Here is a 23402-nt window from a genome sequence, read left to right as displayed (position 1 = left end):
AATATAATGTGCTGTACAATTAATGAACATTCTTCTAGCCACATCAAAAAAAGTAAAAAGAAACAGCTGAAATCAATTTTAATAATATATTTTATTTAACTCAGTGTAACAAACATCATTTCAACACACAAATAATTGAAGTTATTAATAAAATGTTTTAGATTATTTTTTCACACTAAGTCTTTTAAATATCAGGTATATTTTACACTCACAACATGTCTCAGTTCTGATAGTGACATTTCAGGTGCTTGCTTGCTTCATTTGTCAAGTGGCTACTGTGTGGACAGTACAGAAGAAGCTGTCATTTAATGAGAGAGGAAACAATGGGGAGGAGGGTGGAATTCAGAAGTTCAGTTGTAGACTGTCAACAGGCAAGTGAAGATGACTGTCCATTTGCTTGAATGACTGTAAAACATCCAAGTAGAAATATTTAATTACCATTTGTAGCCCTGGTCTCCAAAGTAGTACTTTTCAAGTTATGAGGTGTAACCCACTGAGGGTTGTAAAGTCAATTTATTGGTTGTATCCAACAATTTTTTAAAGTGAAACAAAGATCTGAATGCATTGCATCTAGTAAAAGTATTATTTCACAAAGGTTCTGTTTCTATTACATGGGTTTTGATATATTGGGTCATATATTCCTCCTGGGAGTCACAGTTAAAAACAAGTTTGAGAGGCACTGCTCTAGAATGTATGCTGTGTAAAATAATAATTCATGATTTGAAATGGTGCCTGAGTTTGAACTCTAGCTCTGCCACTAACCAGCTGTGAGGCTTTGGAAAATACTCAACTTCTCTGGGCTTTGGTCTTTCCAACTGTAAAGTAAGGATAAAAATAGTTGTAGTTTAGTCACTAAGTTACATCTGACTCTTTTGCAACCCCGTGGAAAGTAGCCTGCTAGGTTCCTCTGTCCATGAGATTTCCAAGGCAAGAATACTGAAGTGAGTTGCCACTTCCTTCTCCAGGGAATCTTCCTGGCCCAGGGATTGAACTCAATATGCGTCGACACATGAAATTTTCTTTGCCACTGAGCCACCTGGGAAGCCCAAGGATAAGCATAGTAACTACTGTTAATTAAACAGGGACCTAAGAACTGTGCCTGATACATACTGATTACTGTATAAGTGCAAATATCAGAGCAAGGGGGGTCCTGACCATATTGTGAAACACCGCCCACACTCATGTTTGTGTCTAGTCTCTCCTTTCCACACCCTGTTCTGCTTTCAGATTCTCCTATCACTGTTTCATCACACTGCCCACCTGTTGATGTTTCCTGTCCAGGGTTCCAAAATTAGCCTTTCCTGCTATCCTTCCTCCAATAAAACACTCACTTCAGTGTCCAATATTTCAGCCAGGTAGAAGAAGTAAAACCAATTAATAAAATGAATTCCTTTAGTAGTGAATTTTTCTTACATAAAGGCTTGAATTTTAAAAGATTTGTTAATCCAAACAATCTTAGTTTGAGAGATTTCATATAATGAAGAATGTTAAGTAATGAAAATATTATGATTGAATATGATGTTTCTAAGATTAAGTTTCCAAGCCTCATGGTATCCGTTTTAAAAAGAAAGGTCACACTGCATGCTATTTGTGAAGTTCTTGGAATGCCAATGAATTTGCAATCTAGGGCGACAGTGGTGCCAGTGTGCAGGCTTCATTTTGGTGAACATTTGTCATGTGCTTGTCCTGTGCATAACTGCGATCTATATATACACAATAACCTCATGTTGGAGTTGTTGGGAGAAGACTCTCCTTGAGGAACAACTGATGGATAATCTCAGTTGTTTGGCAGATAGTGTTTTCTAACACACTGATTAATATTAATGTACCTGGGGAGTAGGAGAAGGGCTGTGGTCAGAAGGGACTTTCTTGAGGTTTGCGTATGTACGTGTGTATTTGCTGAAAGAAAAGGAGTTGTTTGAGGTATTATTTATGGTTAGGTACCAACTCTGTGAGCTTTTGAATCTGAAGTGGAGGGGCTGCCTTATTTGGTTTTTATATTCATCAGTGTTTTCTGCATACTTTATTTTGTAGCAATAATATGATAATATTATTAATAGTTTTATCTTGTAAAATTGGAACTGTGTTTTTAAAGTCCCTTCTAAGGTGAATAATTTATTCTGCATATTTTGAAATATCCAGATACAGCCAGTAAGGAAAAGAAGGGGAGGTAGCAAAGGAAGTAGAGAGATGTCGAAAAACAGATTTTTCAAAAAGGAAATGGCACAACATCTTCTTTGGAGACAAACCTTGGATTAGTTTCAATCTTTCTGAATCATAGTTGATTCATCCATAGAATGGAGAAAACAAGACCTTACTCATGGGGTTGGTATGAAGAATAGATGAAATAATGAAAGCATTTAAAGTGGCATTTAGCATTTAGCAAAAATTAGGCTTTTAATTTGGCTTTCCCTGGTGGCTCAGCAGTAAAGAACCTGCCTGTCAATGCAAGAGACATGGGTTCAACCTCTGGGTCGGGAAGATCCCTGGAGAAGGAAATGGCCACCCACTCCATTGTTCTTGCCTGGAGAATCCCAGGGCAGAGGAGTCTGGTTGGTTACAGTCCATAGGGTCACAGAGTCGGACATGACTGAGTGAGTGAGCATACATGCATGTGTAAACATGAGGCTTTTAATAAGGATAGCCTTAAAAAAGAAGGGGTGATGACTGGTTGTTCTTTGCTGGATCAATGAGACAAATAACATCATCAGAAGGTCTCTTACTCTATGTAGTATAAAGGTGAAATCAAAGAGCAAAGTCAGAGCCAAGTTTTCAGTCTAAATTGTACAAAACAGAGGAAGAGTAGAGCCTAAGAATGAGGTAAGGATCAGTTGGTACATAATAAATATTTGTTGGAAAATTTATTGAGATGTACACATATAGACGGAGAAGGCAATGGCACCCCACTCCAGTACTCTTGCCTGGAAAATCCCATGGACGGAGGAGCCTGGTGGGCTGCAGTCCATGTGGTCGCTAAGAGTTGGACACAACTGAGCGACTTCACTTTCACTTTTCACTTTCACACATTGGAGAAGGAAATGACAACCCACTCCAGTGTTCTTGCCTGGAGAATCCCAGGGATGGGGGAGCCTGGTGGGCTGCCGTCTGTGGGGTCGCACAGAGTCAGACACGACCAAAGCAACTTAGCAGCAGCAGTAGCACACATATAGAGGTAAATATAGTTGTGTTTCTATTGAAACGAAAAACAAATGTTGGGCTCTTAGAGCTAACATAGGAAAAGTCACTTAAAAATTCCTAAGTATTGATGTAATAAGTTAGCCAAAAGCAGTGCATTAAATTCTTGGAAACCATGATAGGAGGAACATTGAGAGGGGAGTTTTAGTGGTGATCTTTTCTTCTTTCTTATATATTTTAAAAGTTCTTTGGTCTCCAATTAAATGCTAGATCATTTTCCCTTGCAAGGCAATTTAACTTTCTGTTAAAATGGTGGCTCCAGAGTTTCCAGATAGGTGGGTTTAAGAGTAGGCACTCTGGTTGGGAAGAAAGGACAAGGAAGAGGGGCTTGAAGCTAATTTTCTGTGTTTGTCAGGGTGAATACAGCTTCATATGACAGGAAAAAAGCAACATTGACTTGAACTACAGATAAGTTTATTTCTCTCACATAAAAATCCAGAGGTAAGGTGAGCAATACAAAGCTGGCATGGCAGTTCTATAACATCATCAGGAAGCCAGACTGTCTCTAGTTCACAGCTTCTCTCCTTTTATTCTGTGGAGCTCATCATTGTGCAATAAGGCTGCCAGAGCTCCAGCTGTCGTAACCATATTCAGTGAATGGAATGGAGGAAGAGGAAGACAAGGGTGATTCTCCTACTTTTAAGAATTCCTGAAAAATACCATACAACATTTCTGCTTGTATTTCATAAACCAAAACTTAGTCACAAGGTACACACAAATGAAACCTTGATCTAGTCAGCAGTGAGACCTAGTCAGCAGGTTTTGTTATTAAGGAAATAATGGACTAGTAATGGGTAACTAGTGGTCTCTGCCATGGTTTACATGGCACTTTATTTTTTGCTTGTTATAACAGCAGTACAGTTTGGAACAGGGGGATGAAAGGCTCAGGAGGAATGTCTCCAAGGGAAAAAAACAGAACTGATTATGTAATATGCTTGACCGTATTGAGAGATGTTTCTAAAACACCTCACAGATTTCTGTCAGAAAGCTTGGGGGTGAATCAACTCACTTTCAAAAAAAAAAAAAAAGAAACAAAAAAAAACCAAAACAAGTCCACTTAGAGAATGCAGTTTTAGATCTGTCAATTGAATGAGCTTGCTACAACTAAGCTGCAGTACTGGCCAACTTTCCCTTCACCTCACAAAAGACTGGGGAAATCATGCTCACTGCATATTTATTCCCAGAATGAAAAAGGGCAGAGGTGAGCCAAGCTCACCCAGTTATTCTTCCCAAATTCACCAACCAGGTAAGTCTCTCTGCCTCCCCAGGAATGCAGTGAGTTAAAGAGCAAAGGGAAGCCAGGGGTTTGTTTAGGGGAGCTCTTTAATCAAAGAAAACAGAATTAGAGAAAGACATTCTTCTTCAGGCATTATGCAACTCATTTAGCTTCTTTTGTGCTATACAAAAAAAGATCTTCATGACACAGATAATCACAATGGTGTGATCACTCACCTAGAGCCAGACATCCTGGAATGTGAGGTCAAGTGGGCCTTAGAAAGCATAACTATGAACAAGGTTAGTGGAGGTGATGGAATTCCAGTTGAGCTATTTCAAATCCTGAAAGATGATGCTGTGAAAGTGCTGCACTCAATATGCCAGCAAACTTGGAAAACTCAGCAGTGGTCACAGGACTTGAAAATGTCAGTTTTCATTCCAATCCTAAAGAAAGGTAATGCTGAAGAATGTTCAAACTACCACACAATTAAACTCATCTCACATACTGGCAAAGTAATGCTAAAAATTCTCCAAGCCAGGCTTCAAGAGTACATGAACTGTGTACTTCCAGATGCTCAAGCTGGATTTAGAAAAGGCAGAAGAACCAGAGATCAAGTTGTCAACATCTGTTGGAGCATCGAAAAAGCAAGAGAGTTCCAGAAAAGCATCTATTTCTGCTTTATTGACTATGCCAAAACCTTTGACTGTATGGATCACAATAAACTGTGGAAAATTGTTTAAGAGATGGGAATATCAGACAACCTGACTTGCCTCCTGAGAAATCTGTATGCAGGTCAGGAAGCAACAGTAAGAACTGGACATGAAACAACAGACTGGTTCCAAATCGGGAAAGGAGTTCATCAAGGTTGTATATTGTCACCCTGCTTATTTAACTTATATGCAGAGTACATCGTGAGAAATGCTGAGCTGGAAGAAGCACAAGCTGGAATCAAGATTTCAGGGAGAAATATCAATAACCTCACATATGCAGATAATACCACCCTTGTTGCAGAAAACAAAGAAGAACTAAAGAGCCTCTTGATGAAAGTGAAAGAGGAGAGTAAAAATGGAGGCTTAAAACTCAACATTCAGGAAACTAAGATCATGGCATCTGGTCCCATCACTTCATGGCAAATAGATGGGGAAACAGTGGAAACAGACAGACTTTATTTTTGGGGGCTCCAAAATCACTGCAGATGGTGATTGCAGCCATGAATTTGAAAGACACTTGCTCCTGGAAGAAAAGTTATGACCAACCTAGACAGCATATTAAAAGCAGAGACATTACTTTGCCAACAAAGGTCCGTCTAGTCAAAGCTATGGTTTTTTCAGTAGCCATGGATGGATGTGAGAGTTGGAGTATAAAGAGAGCTGAGTGCCAAAGAATTGATGCTTTTGAACTGTGGTGTTGGAGAAGACTCTTGAGAGTCCCTTGGACTGCAAGGAGATCCAACCAGTCCATCCTAAAGAAAGTCAGTCCTGAATATTCATTGGAAGGACTGATGCTGAAGATGAAACTCCAATACTTTGCCCACCTGATGCGAAGAACTTACTAATTTGGAAAGACCCTGATGCTGGGAAAGATTGAAAGTGGGAGGAGAAGGGGACAACAGAGGATGAGATGGTTGGATGATATCACTGATTCAATGGACATGAGTTTGATTAAGCTCCAGGAGTTTGTGATGGATAGGGAGGCCTGGCGTGCTGCAGACCATGGGGTCACAAAGAGCTGGACACAACTGAGTGACTGAACTGAACTGAACTGAACTGAATACCTGGTGAGTATCTAGGAGGTGCCAGGCACTGTCCTAAGCCTATTACATATACTACTTTAATTCCCAAAACAACACTGCCATTTTCCACAATCTAAAGATAAGAAAACTGAGTCCCTAAGTTTCAGTAACTTGCCTAAGGTCACATAGCAGAAGAAAGTGCTTTCAGTTGTATCCTCAGTGATTCTGTTCAGTAAACCTTAAATCTGAGGGGATTAACATATCCTCTAACCTGGTAATCAATAAAAGTTTTATAAATTTAAGCTGGATGTTGCCTACTTTATTGACGGCTGTGTCAGCAGTGAGTTTGTTTTCTTGCTTGTATGGATTTTCTGGCTAATTCAAGACAATCATCTCAGGACTGTTCCTTCAGTTTGCCTTGCCCTTGCTCCTATGGGTATAGACTAGCTGCTTCCCCTCTATGGTCCTTTGCTGTATGATATGTTGTGTTTATGTTGTATGACAAATGACTTAACCCTTTCTTGCTTTTCCCACTGGGCTTCCTGAGACCAGAGGCTGCGTTTTCTGTCTCTGGATGTCAGAGTTGTAGTTATTTACACTTTTTAGATATAATTAGAAAATCATACTTTATTCTTAAAAAAATTTTAGAGTACATTTTATATTTTAGAATAGAGTTAAGAATAGTTGCAAAGAAAGTACCGAGCATTCCTGAATATTTCATACCAGTTTCTAGGTTTCGCTATGTTCCCCCACTGGTAATACCTTACAGTAGTATGATGCATTTGTTACAATTAATGAGCCAATGTTGATACATTATTATTAACGTATTAAGCTACACTCCATCAGTTCAGTTCAGTTCAGTCGCTCAGTCATGTCCAACTCTTTGCGACCCCATGAATTGCAGCACACCAGGCCTCCTTGTCCATTACCAACTCCCAGAGGTCACTCAAACTCATGTCCATCGAGTCGGTGATACCATCAGCCATCTCATCGTCTGTCGTCCCCTTTCCCTCCTGCCCCAATCCCTTCCAGCATCAGAGTCTTTTCCAATGAGTCAACTCTTCGCACGAGGTGGCCAAAGTACTGGAGCTTCTTATTCTTTTTTTTTTTTTTTCCTGATGGGAATGATTAAGATCTAGTCTCTTAGCTACTTTGAAGTTTGTAACACAGTCTTGTGGTCTATAATCCCTGTATTGTGCATTGGATCTCCAGGGTTTATCTACTGATTGCAAGTTTGTACCCTTAAACTCTTTTTCTTCAATTCCTCCCACCCCAGCTCCTGGTAATCACCACTCTGCATCCTCTGGATCATGGAAAAAGCAAGAGAGTTCCAGAAAAACATCTATTTCTGCTTTATTTACTCTGCCAAAGCCTTTGACTGTGTGGATCACAATAAACTGTGGAAAATTCTTCAAGAGATGGGAATACCAGACCACCTAACTTGCCTCTTGAGAAATCTGTATGCAGGTCAGGAAGCAACAGTTAGAACTGGACATGGAACAACAGACTGGTTCCAAATAGGAAAAGGAGTACGTCAAGGCTGTATATTGTCACCCTGCTTATTTAACTTATATGCAGAGTACATCATGAGAAACGCGGGACTGGAAGAAACACAAGCTGGAATGAAGATTGCAGGGAGAAATATCAATAACCTCAGATATGCAGATGACACAACCCTTATGGCACAAAGTGAAGAGGAGCTAAAAGCCTCTTGATGAAAGTGAAAGAGGAGAGTGAAAAAGTTAACTTAAAGCTCAACATTCAGAAAATGAAGATCATGGCATCTGGTCCCATCACTTCATGGGAAACAGATGGGGAAACAGTGTCAGACTTTTTCTGGGCTCCAAAATCACTGCAGATGGTGACTGCAGCCATGAAATTAAAAGACGCTTACTGCTTGGAAGAAAGGTTATGACCAACCTAGATAGTATATTCAAAAGCAGAGACATTACTTTGCCGACTAAGGTCCGCCTAGTCGAGGCTATGGTTTTTCCTGTGGTCCTGTATGGATGTGAGAGTTGGACTGTGAAGAAAGCTGAGCGCCGAAGAATTGATGCTTTTGAACTGTGGTGTTGGAGAAGACTCTTGAGAGTCCCTTGGACTGCAAGGAGATCCAACCAGTCCATTCTGAAGGAGATCAGCCCTGGGATTTCTTTGGAAGGAATGATGCTAAAGCTGAAACTCCAGTACTTTGGCCACCTCATGCAAAGAGTTGACTCATTGGGAAAGACTCTGATGCTGGGAGGGATTGGGGGCAGGAGGAGAAGGGGATGACAGAGCACGAGATGGCTGGATGGCATCACAGACTCGATGGACGTGAGTGTGAGTGAACTCTGGGAGCTGGTGATGGACAGGGAGGCCTGGCATGCTGTGATTCATGGGGTGGCAAAGAGTCGGACACGACTGAGTGACTGAACTGAACTGACTCTCTATTTTTACAAGTTCAGCTTTTTGTAGATTCTGCATAGAAGAGATATCATACAGTAGTTGTCTTTCTCTCAGCATAATGCCTTGCGAGTCCACCAACATTGTTGCAAATGGCAGAATTTCTTTCTTTCTCATGGCTGTGAATATTCCATTGGAAGAATATTTAAACATGGAAAAATATTGCATATTTTCTTTATTCCTTCATCCACTGATGGACACTTAAGTCACTTCCATATATATTTATAATTAAAAACTTCTCTGACCTGTTTACCATTCCCCAACTGCTAGGTAAGCACGGAAAACAAAAACTATTTTAGTCCTGTCTGTTTTAAAACTAACTCTGATCCAGTTATTTAAATAATCTCTTTCACCCTGTTTCTTTGAAATCATCATTTTATGGTTTCAACCCCCCTTCCTCTATTTCTAAGATGGCATCTGGCCACAGAGCAGGGTCTCATATGAGCTTGTTGCCTTGGAGGAGTTAAACTCTCTGGCCCTGAACTGGACATTGTGCAGGGCCCCTCATCATCTGAAGTACATGTCTCATCCTATTCTTGGTTATCCAGTTAGCATAAGCTCCTGATGTCTGCAGCTGATAATTTTTTGATCAGTCTTTCTTGGCTTGGTCAGAGCCTAGAGGCCCTCCCTGCTGTCTCAGCCTTCCATGAAACCTTATTTCACTACAGATTCCTTTGAATATCTGAGATATTCTCGGCTAGGTCCAAGGTCCAAGGCACCCAGTCCATCAGTCTTTGTTGCAGTGATCACACATCTGTCATGGTGAATCTGTGAAATATGTGCTGGGGATGAAAACTAGATCCTGTTTACAACTGATTTCCCTGCTTTGACTTTCACTGGGACACATCAGAATGTTTGTTTCATGTTCCTCTCTTCTTTAGGTTGTCTCATCTTCACGATCACTCAAGCTCAGATGGAATGAGTTTTCCTTCCTTCCTATCAGAAGCTAATTCATCAGTATCAGCCCCAAATGTGCTAAAGGAGAGATAGAAGAACTTAGAACATTTTTCTATCTCAAAAATGCCTATAGTCTTGCTGCAAAATCCTATTTTGAACTTTTCTTTGTATTCATTCTGTAATAGGTCCAAGACTTCTATTGAGGCAGATGTCTTAGACTGAATAGAGAAAATCTTGTATGTTGCAAAAACAAATGAGAAAACTGCACTGATATCTTAAAAAATATTATCCCTATTACTTTGTGCTCCGCATTGCCTGGTGTAGTGCTTGGCACTTAAAGGCATTTAATAAGTGTCTACAGGAATGAATGAAAGATAGAAGGAATGAATAACTAAATATGCTAGAATATCTATACTTTTATTTCTGGTTTAAGGAATAATTCTTTTAGGCTAACTTCATCTTAAATCTTCTTTCCTTGTTATTTCTTTTCTTTTTGCTCTTGTGTAGGTAGTTGAACATTTCATTGAACAAGGCTTACAGAACTAACACACTGAGATACGTTTTTTTCCCTCTTTCATTTTCATTATTGTAAAATACACATAGCATACAATTTACCATCTTAATCATTTTAAAGTATACAGTTCAGTGGTATTAAGAGCATTCATATTATTGTACAGTTATCACCACTGTCTCTCTAGAACTCTTCTCATCTTGAAAAGGCTGAAACTCTATATTCATTGAATGATAAGCTCCCCATTTCTCCCCTCCTTCCAACTCCTGGCAAGCATCATTCTGACTTTCTGATTTTGATTACTCTAGATACCTTATATAAGTACAATCATATAGCATCTCTCTTTTTGTGATGGTCTTATTTCATTTACTATAATGTCCTCAGGGCTTATCTATGTTGTAGCTTATGTCAGAATCTCCTTCCTTTTTAAGGCTGAATAATATTCCATTGTATGTATATACAATTTATTTATTCATCTGTCAGTGAACACTTGGGTTGCTTCCTCATTTGAGTGTGAATAATCCTGAGAACATGGCTGTACTAATATCTCTTCAAGATCCTGCTTTTTAATTCTTTTGGATGTACCAGAAGTGGAATTGTTGGATCATATGGTAAGTCTGTTTTTCAGTTTTTGAGGAACTGTCATACTGGTTTCCATAGCAGCTTTACCATTTTACATCCTCATGAACAGTGCACAAGGATTCCAGTCTGTTTGCATCATTGTCAACACTTATTGTTATTGATAACAGTGATCCTAAAGGGTTTGAGGTACATCATCCTGATTTGGATTTGCACTTCCTTAATAGTAGTGATGTTGAGCATCTTTGCATGTGCTTATCAACCATTTGTGTGTTGTCTTTGGAGAACTGTCTGTTTTTGTCAGTCTTTGAAATGAATTGTTTCTCTTGTTGTCATGATCTCTATACTTTCTAGATAATAGTCCCGTATCACATACAGATATGCAAATATTTCTCCCATTCATGGGTTGCCTTTTTACTCTATTGTGTTCTTTGATGCACAGGAGTTTCTAATTTTTATGAGGAGCAATTCATCTATTTTTAAATTTTATCTTCTGTGCCTTTTGTGTTTTATCCATGAAATCTTGCCAAATCCAATATCATGAACTTTATGCCCTATGTTTTCTTCTAAGAGTTTTGTAGTTCTATAGTTATATAAATATTTATGTGATATAGTTTTACATTTAAGTCTTTGATCCACTTTGAATTAATGCATATTAATTAGTTATCAGTCTAACTTCATTCTTTTGGGTAGGAATATCTAGTTTTTCTCCCACCATTAGTTGAAAAGACTGTCCTTTTCCCAATGACAATGGTCTTGTCATCCTTGTCAAAAAATATTTTGGCCATATATATGTATGAATATATGTTTCTGTGCTCCATATTCTAGTCCATTGATCTATACATCTGTCTTTATTTCTTTACCATACTATTTTGATTATTGTAGCTTTGTAGTAAGTTTTAAAGTCAGGAAGTGTGAATCCTCCAATTTTGTTCTTCGTTTTCAAATTGATTTGACTATTTGGGGTCTCTTGACATCCCATATGAATTTTATGATAAATTTTTGTATTTCTACCAAAAAAGTCATTGGAATTTGATAGAGATTGCATTATATCTGTGTATTACTTTGAGTGATACAATATTAAACCTTCCAATCCATGAACATGGGATATCTTTCTGTTTACTTATGTCTTCTTTAATTCTTTAGCAATATATTGTAGTTTTCATTGCACAAATCTTTTATTTCCTTGGTTAAGCTAATTACTAATTATTTATTCTTTTTGATGGTATTGTAAGTGGAATTGTTTTTATAATTTTTTCAGATATTCATTGTTAGTGTATAGAGATGCAATTTATTTTTGTATTGACTTTTATCCTGCTACTTTGCTGAATTTGCTTAGTTATAATAGTTTTTTTCTTTTTTTGTGTGTGGCATCTTTAGAGTTTTCTACAATAAGATCATAACATCTGTGAACAGAGATAATTTTATTTCCCTTTTCTATTTGGATACCATTTACTTATTTATTTGTTTATTTATTTATTTAACCTACCCAAGTGCTCTAGTGAGGACTAGTACTATATTGAATATAAGTGATGAAAGTGGGCATCTTTGCCTTATTCTTGATTTTAGAAGAAAAGCTTCAGTTTTTCATCATCGAGTATGATTTTGCTACAAATTTTTCATATATGACTTTTATTTGTTGAAGCAGTTTTTGTCTATTCCTAGTTTGTTGAATTTTTGAATAAAAGGATGTGGAATTTTGTCAAATACTTTTTTCCTGCACCAATTGAGATGATCCTTTATTTCTTTTTAAGGATATGCATCTCCTTTTCCCTTTTGAAGTGTCACAGGAAAGGTTGCTGGGCTTGAATTTGCTATATCTCATGGCAGTATAATAAGCCTATGGCTAGTATTTACAGTATGGTGCAAACAAGGCTGCATTTACTATCTTTTCAAAAGTATTATATTACTAGTATTAATTTTGTTTAAGTTTTAAATCTTTCTCAGTTATGAATTGGAGTTGATTGGACAGCTGATTTCATGGGTCTTTTGCCCAACTCAAATGGTGGAAAACAGACTTTTCAAAACAAAGCTTCCAAAATAGAAGAATGCATAAGATATCCTGACAATAGCAGTCATAGATCCATTTCTCCTACAGAGAGTGAGTTCTTGAGGGGAGAAAATATAAAGATACCTAGAACTGGAGGTTGTTGCATAAGAAACAACCTTAATATATAATGTTTGTATAATAAACGAATCCTTAATACAACATCTTGGAGGGTATCAAAGAACCACAGTATTTCCCTTGCTCTTTCTCCCCTCTCCTTTCCCCAAGAGACTGCATGAAACTCAGTAACTTTCATAGTGTTGATTCATTTTGAAATATAAAGTGAACGTATCCAAGTTCTGCAAACAGTGAAAAACTGAGTAATCCTGCATTTTAATTTGACTCAGCATTGTTGAACTGAAATATTTAGACTTTGGGATTAAGAGAAAATTGCACTTTTCCTAAAAATCCATCTCACTATTCATTACTTTCTCATTTTAAGCTTATAGACACACACATTATTTAATTCTCAAGAGTTAAGTTGATAGGCTGTCTGAGGGTAGATGTGCAAACTGTAATATGAAACCAGAACTGGAGAACAGAGGTACTTTGACTAACTTTTCAATGTAGGTTTTATGTTATAGAAAGCATCACATAGTACATTGTGTGAAAATAAAATTAGATGAAGAGTAATCTATGAGTGATACCTGCTTTATAGATTCTCAATTTGATGACCAATCATCAGTATAAAAATGGCAACCCACTCCAGTATTGCCTGGGAAATCCCATGGACAGGGGAGCCTGGCTGGCTACAGTTGACGGGGTCACAAGAGTCGGACATGACATAGCAACTAAACCACCACCAGCATAACCTGATTTACCAGAATACTTAACCAAAGTATTTCGCTGATGATCAAGTAAATTCTGAGGAAAGGTCACTGGTATAACTACAAAAGCCAATCTATTTTAATTGCCTAAGGTTTAAAAAAAGCCCTCTTCTCAATTTACAGTGACTGAGGGAGTAATTTTCCTGCTTACACAGTGATAAATGGCTTGTACATCGTAAATGTAGCATAGTGGATAATCAGCAAAACTTTAAGATTAAATTAAATTAATCAACACTTTGTAAAGTTCTTTCCATGAACATCGGTAACATTCTATTGAGGCAAATGATTGCTTCTTTGATTATGGAAAAATACTAAAAAGCTTTCATTTTCTTTTTTTTTTTAATGTTTTACTGGAAAGAATTTAAGTAGAGATTTAAGCATAGTAAACGTTATAACATATATGTGTATGACTGAGTCCTTTCGCTGTTCACCTGAAACTATTACAACATTGTTAATCATTTATACCCCAATACAAAAGAAAAAGTTAAAAAATATGAGAATCACTGTTGTGTACCAAGAATTAATATAGCATTGTAAATCAATTATACTCTGAAAACAAACAAACAAGCAAATCTATAGGGAAAAAGATTGGATTTGTGGTTACCAGAGGAGTGGGGTGGAGGGGGTGTTGGGAGAGGGAAGAAAGTTAAGAGAGTAAATCCTAAGAGATCTCATCATGGCGAAAATTGTTTTTCTTTTGCATCTATATAGAATGACAGATGCACACTAAACTTATTGGGGTTATTATTTCATGATACACGCAAATCAAATCGTTATGTTGCACAACTTAAACTTATACAGTGCTTTATGTTATATCTCAATAAAACTGGAAGAAAAATGGATAAGAAAATGTAACTGCTTTAGGTTTGAAAATAAAGAAATATATAAAAAGTGTGTGTGTGTGTGTGCTCCTCATCGCTCAGTCATATCCAACTCTTTGTGACCCCATAACTGTAGCTTGCCAGGCTCCTCTGTCCATGGGGATTCTCCTGGGAAGAATGCTGGAGTGGGTTGCCATGCCCTCCTCCAGGGGATCTTTGCCCACCTCCAGGGGATCTTCCCAACCCAGGGATTGAACCCAGGTGTCCCACATTGCATGTGGATTCTTTACTATCTGAACCACCAGGGAAACCCAAGAATACTGGAGTAGGTAGCCTATCTCTTCTCCAGAGGATCTTCCTGACTCAGAGATCGAACCTGGGTCTTCTGTATTGCAGGCAGTTTCTTGACCAGCTGAGCTAACAGGGAAGACCACAATATTTTTAGATGTTCAAGCTGGACTTAGAAAAGACAGAGGAACCAGAGATCAAATTGCCAACATTCGTTGGATCATCGAAAAAGCAAGAGAGTTCCAGAAATACATCTACTTCTGTTTTATTGACTACACCAAAGCCTTCGACTGTGTGGATCACAACAAACTGTGGAAAATTCTTCAAGAGATGGGAATACCAGACAACCTGACCTGCCTCCTGAGAAATCTGTATGCAGGTCAGGAAGGAACAGTTAGAACTGGACATGGAACAACAGACTGGTTCCAAATCGGGAAAGAAGTCCATCAAGGCTGTATATTGTCACTCTGCTTATTTAACTTATATGCAGAGTACATCATGAGAAATGATAGGCTGGATGAAGCATAAGCTGGAATCAAGAGTGCTGGGAGAAATATCAATAACCTCAGATATGTAGATGACACCACCCTTATGGCAGGAATCGAAGAAGAACTAAAGAGCCTCCTGATGAAAGTGAAAGCCAAAAGTTGGGTTAAAACTCAACTTTCAGAAAACTAAGATCATGGCATCTGATCTCATCACTTCATGGCAAATAGATGGGGAAACAATGGAAACAGTGACAGACTTTATTTTTGGGGGCTCCAAAATCACTGCAGATAGTGATTGCAGCCATGAAATTAAGACGCTTGCTCTTTGGAAGAAAAGCTATGACCAACCTAGACAGCATATTAAAAAAGCCGAGACATTACTTTGCCAACAAAGTATGGCTGGCATAGTCAAAGCTATGGTTTTTCTAATAGTCATGGATGGATGTGAGAGTTGGACTATAAAGAAAGCTGAGTGCTGAGGAATTGATGCTTTTGAACTGTGGTGATAGAGAAGACTTGAGAGTCTCTTGGACTGCAAGGAGATCCAACCAGTCCACCCTAAAGAAAATCAGTCCTGAATATTCATTGGAAGGACTGATGCTGAAGCTCCAATATTGTGGCTACCTGATACAAAGAACTGACTCATTGGAAAAGACCTTGATGCTGGGAAAGATTGAAGGTGAGAGGAGAAGGGGACGACAGAGGATGAGATGGTTGGATGGCATCACCGACTCAATGGACATGAGTTTAAGTAAACTCCAGGAGTTGGTGATGGACAGGTAGGTCTGGCATGCTGCCGTCCATGGGGTTGCAGAGTTGGATATGACTGAGTGACTGAACTGACTGAACTGAAACATATTCCAGGCATTCTCATTAGCAGGGCTCAATCTACTGTACAAATGTCTTCGTCCTCCTCGCTGGACAAAGCTCAAGTGGGCAGCGGCAACTTAGAAGGCATGTGCTTTACCTGAGAGCTGAGTGAAGTGCTGTGCTCACATTTAAGCCTGTGAAGTTTCCATGTAAAATGGGTGCCACTGCCTTTTATAGTAATTCCCATATGTATTTTCATGGAATGCTGACAGTGAGTACATAATGCTTTATCAGTAATTCTGGGATTATCTGAAAAATAGCATAGTATTCTTATGACAGGTTTATGTTAATAAGTTTGATTAGCATAAAGCAAAAATAATTCAATAACTCATATAAAGTTAACAGATTCTTGTTTTCCCATGTGACTAATTTTCTGGTCTTGTGAAGGTCTATACATTTCTGTGGCTAAATGACTACATGGAAACTTCTATTTGGGTTCCCAGGATGTTAGATGAAGTTGGGTATCATCAGTGTGACACTTTGCTCTTTTCAAAGTGTGATCCAGGGACCAATTGCATTGGCATCACTTGGGAGCTTATTAGAAAAGCAGAATCTCAGGCCTAATGCTAGGCCTATTAATTAGAGTTCATTTTATCAAGATCTCTAGGTGATTTGTAAGCACATTCAAGTTTAAGAAGTACTAGTTGTGCTTTTGTGGCTCAAGGTCATGCCTTTCCTAAACCTCTGGTTTTAGGGACTCTCTATTTTCTGCTCTTCTAGAATCTGTAGGCCATCAGCTAGCCATTTCATTTGGATGTTTTAAGAATTCCCAAACCTGTGACTTTGTGTGCCCTAAGCTTTCTTTTCTTTATTTTGCAGAGGAGGGAAACTTTTCTTCCTTTGCACTCCCCATATTTTTCATCTCTTTTTACTTGATTTTTGTTTTTGGAGAAAAAGAGCATCACTTCTAGCTTCCAGGGGACTTGAAAACTTTTTCTCATGGCATCTCTCAATAACATCAAGGTACTGAGGTTTTGTTTACTGCTGAATTCATTCAAAAAGATGAGTTGCCACTAATTTCAATATTGCATAGTTTTATGTAACTTTAGAGTAAAACGGGCTTCCCTGGTGGCTCAGAGGTTAAAGCGTCTACCTGCAATGTGGGAGACCTGAGTTCAATCCCTGGGTCAGAAAGATTCCCCTGGAGAAGGAAATGGCAACCCACTCCAGTACTCTTGCCTGGAAAATCCCATAGACCGAGGAGCCTGGTAGGCTACAGTCCATGGGGTCGCAAAGAGTCAGACATGACTGAGCGACTTCACTTTCACTTTCACTTTAGAGTAAAATAAAATAAAACCACCAAAAAGGCTCCTTGATAACTTACTCTGCTGTGTTCAATTTTTTGTTTTAACGTTTCATATTATAGACATCTTGGGCCTCAGAAATGTCATCTTTCTCAACAAAAGCTATACTTTCTGTATCTTAGTAATAAACATTCTATTATTTTGTTCTAGAACTCTCTAAACCAATTAAGGGAAAATTTTTATTGTACATTTTCTGCTCTTGTTCTCTTAACCTTTGTTTTCTTTTCATCCATCTTTGTTATAAAAGGAAAAAACCCTCATGCTACATGTTTCCATTATGAAATTTATGTATTTATGTGTATGTTATTTTTGTATATGTATCAGAAATCACATTTAGAAATATTCTCTGTAAATTACCCTTAAATATTTTTAGTGGGCAAGTGCTGGGAACATTATGGTTTGTTTCATGAGACCTCTCTCCACTTTGAAACCATATCTTCTGTTTCTTCCTTTTCTCTAAAAACCACACAGGATGCAGAAATAAAGTAAGAGAAGTCTGCTAAAATATGTGTACAAGCTATTGTAAATGTCATTTGTTGAATAATGTATAGAATTTCATGGCATAAGGGGCAGGATTCTCTGAAAGTAACCCCAAGAACTCATTCTTGGTTACTGAACCCCTGGACTACCTGGATCCAGGAATAACCCTTTACCCAGTGGGGAAAGTCACACTTGAACGCAGCTTCCTGTAAGACTGATGAAATTGCTTTAGCCTCTCGGAGGAACTACAGCTTTCTATGGTCTCTACGGTCCTCAGGTGCTGGGCAGCTGTTTTCACAGTTACTTCCTCTAAGTAGATGACATGCAATCCAGATTGCCTAACATTTAAGTTGTGTGCTTACCTCTTCCCATTATGGTTGCTGTCATGCTTGCCCTATAAGAAATGAGAGCAACAGGGCAGTTGGGACTCTGCCCTGGAGTACTGGACTGAGTGTCCATGAGATGGCCAAGGGCCCTTTGTATGTCTTCATGGGGAAAATGGGAAAATCAAAGGACTTGTGACTTTTCTTATTGTTGACCCCTTAAGTTTCCTCCATAAAGCTTATTCTTAAGTATGATCATGTAAAATTCACCCAGAGTTCTGGTGAACCTCAGGGCACCTATCTTATATAGCTCATTTACTGGTGATAATCAAAGCTTTGTTTTGAATACCCTGCTTTGGGAGAATTTCCTGGTGGCTCAGATGGAAAAGAATCTGCCTGCAATGTGGGAGACCTGGGTTTCATCCCTGGATTGGGAAGATCCCCTGGAGAAGGAAATGGTTACCCACTCTAGTATTCTAGCCTGGATAACAGCAACAATAACTCAACTAAAATAAAGCATCCATCCCTGGTGGCTCAGTTAGTAAAGAATCTGCCTGCAATGCAGGAGACCACCTGCAGTGCAGGAGACCTGGGTTTGATCCCTGGGAAATCCCATGGATGGAGGAGCTTGGTGGGCTACGGTCCATGGGGTCACAAAAATTGGACACGACCTAGAGACTAAACCACCACAGAGAAAGTAGAAGCCCTTAAAAGAACTCCATCACCTGTCCCATTTTCTGTCCATACTATTCTAGTTTCCTTCTGTTACAGTATAGGGGCAATTATTTTTCCTAAGGCTAACTCCTCCTCTGGTGCTTTTATTTTACCCATTCCCACCTTCTAAGGTACATGAAATTATGAATTATCTTTTATCTTAATATTCAAGGCTTCCCTGGTGGTTCAGCTGTTAAAGAATCTGCCTGCAATGCAGGAGACCTGGGTTCAATCCCTGGGTTGAGAAGATCCCCTGGAGAAGGGAAAGGCTACCCACTCCAGTATTCTGGCCTGGAGAATCCCATGGGTTGCAAATAGTCAGACACGACTGAGTGACTTTCACTTTCACTTTCTTCAGTTGGAGCTTTTGAAAACAGGATCAAGTGTCTCCCAGTGAAAAGAAAGAAAAATAGGAAAGGAGGGAGAGAGAAGAAATTTTTCAGTTAATTTCTTCACTCCCTTCTAGATTCTGCCTTATTTCCTCTGTTCACATTTTTGAAAAATTGTTTCTACGTACTATTTCTTTCCCCCTGGCCATTTCTAAACCTTTTCCAATCCACCTTCTGCCTACATTGCTCTATCTTCAGGATTTCTTAACCACGGCACAATTGGCATATTAGGCCAATATTTTATGTTTGCAATACCGTCCTACACATTTTAGGATGTGTAGCAGCATCTCTGGTCTTTATTCACTAGATGCCAGTAACAGCCCTCTCTCTGCAGCTGTAGCAACCAAAATGTCCTCAGACATTACCAAATGATCCCTGTGAAGCAAAATTGAGAATCATTGCTCTATTCCCGTGGCTCCTGTTGAGTTACCAATGACTTTCATGATATTAAATCTCATTTTTTATCTGACTGATAGCTCAGTAGAATCTGACATTGTTAGCCTCTTCTGTCATATTTTTCTCCTGCCTCTATTGACAAAAGTCTCTTGATTTTCCTTTTACCTCAGATTGTTTCTTATTTATTATTATATTTATATATTATATATTAAATATATATAATATATATTTATTATTGTTTCTTATTTATTACTATAATTCTTTCTTATTTCCTTTCTTTCTCTCTTTCACTTTCTTTCTTTCCTTCTCTCTCCCTCTCGTTTCTCCTCCAAAGCTCTTCTTTTTCTCTTTAAATTTTTTTAGGTCCATCCCCTGTCAATTGACAATTAGATGTTGGCCTTGTCTTCTTACTCTGCTGTTTTTCTGGGGATTTTCATCCCCATCCAGAGCTTTAATTTTCACCTTTAGACTTCTGCTTCAAGTTATGATGAACAGGCTTCAGCATAGTGAACAGATCAAGCCTCCCACCACCAGAAATGACAAAAATCTGGACATAATAGTTTATCCATAGCTTGTGAGTCTTTATCTGCACATGAAACCCTTCTCTTTTAGGGGAAAAAAAATCTGTTTCTGGCTTTACCTTTTGAAGTAGAAAATTAGTTCTTAGAATAATACAAAGCAGACTTCTTCAGGGAGCCTTCCTTGATTTTCCTGACTGGCTCCAACTCCCCATTATGGAGGCCTTAAATAGCCTCCGTATATCTCTTTATTAATGTATAATATAGCAGCAATTTTACATTTACTTGTGTGATTAGTGAGGCCATTGAGTAGAGTTGAGTGTTTAAAAGCAAGGATTTAAAAATAAATAAATAAATAAAAAGCAAGTGTTTTCAAGCCAAGACTGCCTGGCTTGGAATCTTGGGTCTTAAATTCTTGGTGCCTCAATTTCCTTGAATTGGGAATAGTAATACAACCTATTTTAAGAGTTGTTGTGAGCCTTAAATGATTTAGTGTATATATAATGTTTAGAACATGGCTTGGAGCATAGTAAGCCCTATCACCTATAATTTTTGGAATTTAGTTTTCATCTGTCTCTCCTACATTTTGCTCATGATTTTTTCCTCGGTGTCAACACAGTTCATGAGACATTGGGCATGCAGTAATTGTCAGAGTCATGTATAAATCAGAGTGTTTGGAAAAAAGAAATGATATATACATGTAAAGCACATTTGTATAAGTGAAAAAGTAGAGAGTCTGCTTTGTGTTTTTAAAAATGATTCTATTAGATTATTTAAATAGTCATTCACTGTTTCTGTTTGTACAACCTATGCAAGAAGGGAAATAGGTAATTTTTTTAATTCTAGGAGAATTCAAACAATAGTTTTATGCTGGTTGAGTTCATTATAACAGAATCAATGAAGTCAGAGACTTTCAGTTAAAATATTACTCAAATATTTCATAAGTGAAGAATATAGTCAAATTCAAATTTCTGTATTAAATACGTAAGAAGTAGACATAATTTTTCATAACAAACCATGAAAATAAACATTTTAGTCTTGGCGCTTAAGGATTACACAATGAAGAATCATTTTAGGTTTTAAAATATCACACACATGTTGTAAACAACCTTTTAAGTACTCGAGTATTTGATGACAAGGTACCAAATAAATATAAATCTGACAAGCAAACATGGCTGTCAAGCATGCATATGAGATTATTTCTTTAGTTTGGAGGTTGCTGGATTCTTTGACTCATTATGAATTATTGGATGTTAACAGTTGAGAAATACCTGTGCCATATGAGCAGCAATAATTCAATGCAAACAAACCTAAACTTAAGAAAGGATATTCCTAAAGTTGTATATTGTCATTTGTCTTAGCTCAGGCTGTGATAACAAATTACTACAGACTGGGTGGCTTACACAACAGAAATGTATTTCTCACAGTTCTGGAGGCCGGGAAGTCTAAGATCAAGGTGCCGACTGATTTTATTCCTGGTGAGGGCTCTTTCCTGTGTTTGCAGACAGTTATCTTCTCACTGTGTCATCACATGGTGGAGGCAGAGAGCTCTGGGGTCCCTTCCTCTTCTTATAAGAGCACCAGCCCTATCAGATTAGAGTTCTACCCTATGACCTCATTTAACCTTTATCACTCCTCACAGGGTCTATCTCTAAATACAGTCACACTGGGTGTTGAGCCTTCAACGTGAATTTTTGGAAGAACACCAACATCCAATTCATAACACCATTAAAAAGGAGGAGAAAATATTTTTATTGGGGTGAGTACACCAAAAACTTTCAGAAGAGGCTTTTAAGATTGGTTTTAAATGATGATTTAGACTTGCAGGGACGGGAAGGAAAATTATGCCATGATCTGAATAGTGTATGTGGAAAGCAGAAGGGATGTAGGATCTATGTAGGGCTAATGAGGATTTCAGAATATAGCCAAATTCTGATTGGTTCCATAGTATGTGAGGAGAAAATGAGTGAATTTCAGGTCATTGAGAAATTTGAATGATAAGTTATGGAGTTTGTTCTGTATTGCTTGAGTAGCAGGAACCCACAGTTTTAAAAAAGGACTGTTAAGATCAGAACTGTTCTCAAAGAAGATTAATCTGATAGAAATGCCAAGGGGCTGAAATTGGCAGTTTAGTACTGGTCTGGTTAAGAAGTTATATTAATAGTCAGGAAAGAGGTAATGAGAGCCTGAGCTATAATAGTGGCAGCAGGTATTTACTCATGAGTAGAACACTGACCTTTCTCATAGGTCAATGCTCTAATGGAAAGCAGACAAATAAACTAGTAATTACAATATAATAGGATAAAACCTGGAATAAGATTCAACTGACTAAAAATATATAACAATAACATTAAACTTGTATATGCCTATAAAATATACAAAATATTTACAAAGCAAAAGTAGATAAAACTATAGGGAGAAACTGATAAATCTACAATCACAATGGAATATTTCAACATGTATCACAAAACTGATGATAGGTTAAGCAGATAAAATATTAGAAAAGATACAGAAGATTTGAATAATGAAAGTAATTATATCGATGTTGGCTCAAATCAGAGAACAATATAGCCTCAGAAAATAATATATTCAGCAATTAGAGAATTTATACAAATGCTGTTTCTCCTTTTCCCTTTCTCAAATTCTCTTGTATAATCACTATTTCCCAACTTTTCAAAATAAATACCTCTTCAGTTCAGTTCAGTTCAGTTCAGTCGCTCAGTCGTGTCCGACTCTTTGCGACCCCATGAATCGCAGCACGCCAGGCCTCCAAATCTTCCAGGATGCATCACTCGGGATAAACAGTCTTCAGAGGAACAGTCAGAGTATTGGTATTGGAGAAGGCTCTTAGAAATCTTTCATAGGCCATTGTCTTTTCCTGTCTTGTATGAATGTCTCGTAAGGGTGAGTCATGGCATTAGTAAAGGCGTAGTTTCACCCTTTAGGGGATGTTCCAAATTCAATAGCATGGGACAGCTGCAGTGATGAACTGTGGTTGTTTGACGGCCTTACTCTTCTGTACTCTCATTATTACCAAATAATGAGTTACTCCTGAGGGAGTCCTAGCAGAGCAACACACTCACTGGGGTAGGTGAGAAAGGGGGGCAGGGAGGACCTGGTGGAGCTAGCCCTGGTGCTGAGCCCCCATGCCATAGCTATAGCCTGGCCAGTCAAAGGAGTGGAGACTCTTAAGTCTTGCCTTGGCGAGAAGCACCTCCTGAGAAAGAAACTGGGAGAAAATGATAGATGTGGCTTAACCAATAACTGCCAATAATGATGAAACAAAAAGTAGCTCTTCTAAACTATCAGTAATAAAATGTATCAACTATATTGAGGAAAACACTCGATTATCTATTTTCCCA

General features: G+C 38.2%; 1 long non-coding RNA gene across 1 annotated transcript; it reads right to left on the bottom strand.

Moving 5' to 3' along the window:
* Positions 1–72: 72 nt before the first annotated feature.
* Positions 73–21582, bottom strand: LOC121819830 (uncharacterized). The gene is made up of 2 exons (XR_006060155.1): positions 21466–21582; positions 73–405 (listed from the first exon to the last, which is right to left on the bottom strand). It is a non-coding gene; the product is annotated as an uncharacterized LOC121819830 (long non-coding RNA).
* Positions 21583–23402: the final 1820 nt, after the last annotated feature.

The sequence above is a fragment of the Ovis aries genome, chromosome 1 (assembly GCF_016772045.2).
Source record: "Ovis aries strain OAR_USU_Benz2616 breed Rambouillet chromosome 1, ARS-UI_Ramb_v3.0, whole genome shotgun sequence".
NCBI lineage: Eukaryota > Metazoa > Chordata > Mammalia > Artiodactyla > Bovidae > Ovis > Ovis aries.
Note: the sequence above shows the minus strand (reverse complement) of the source record. Positions and strands in the feature narration are given on the sequence as shown.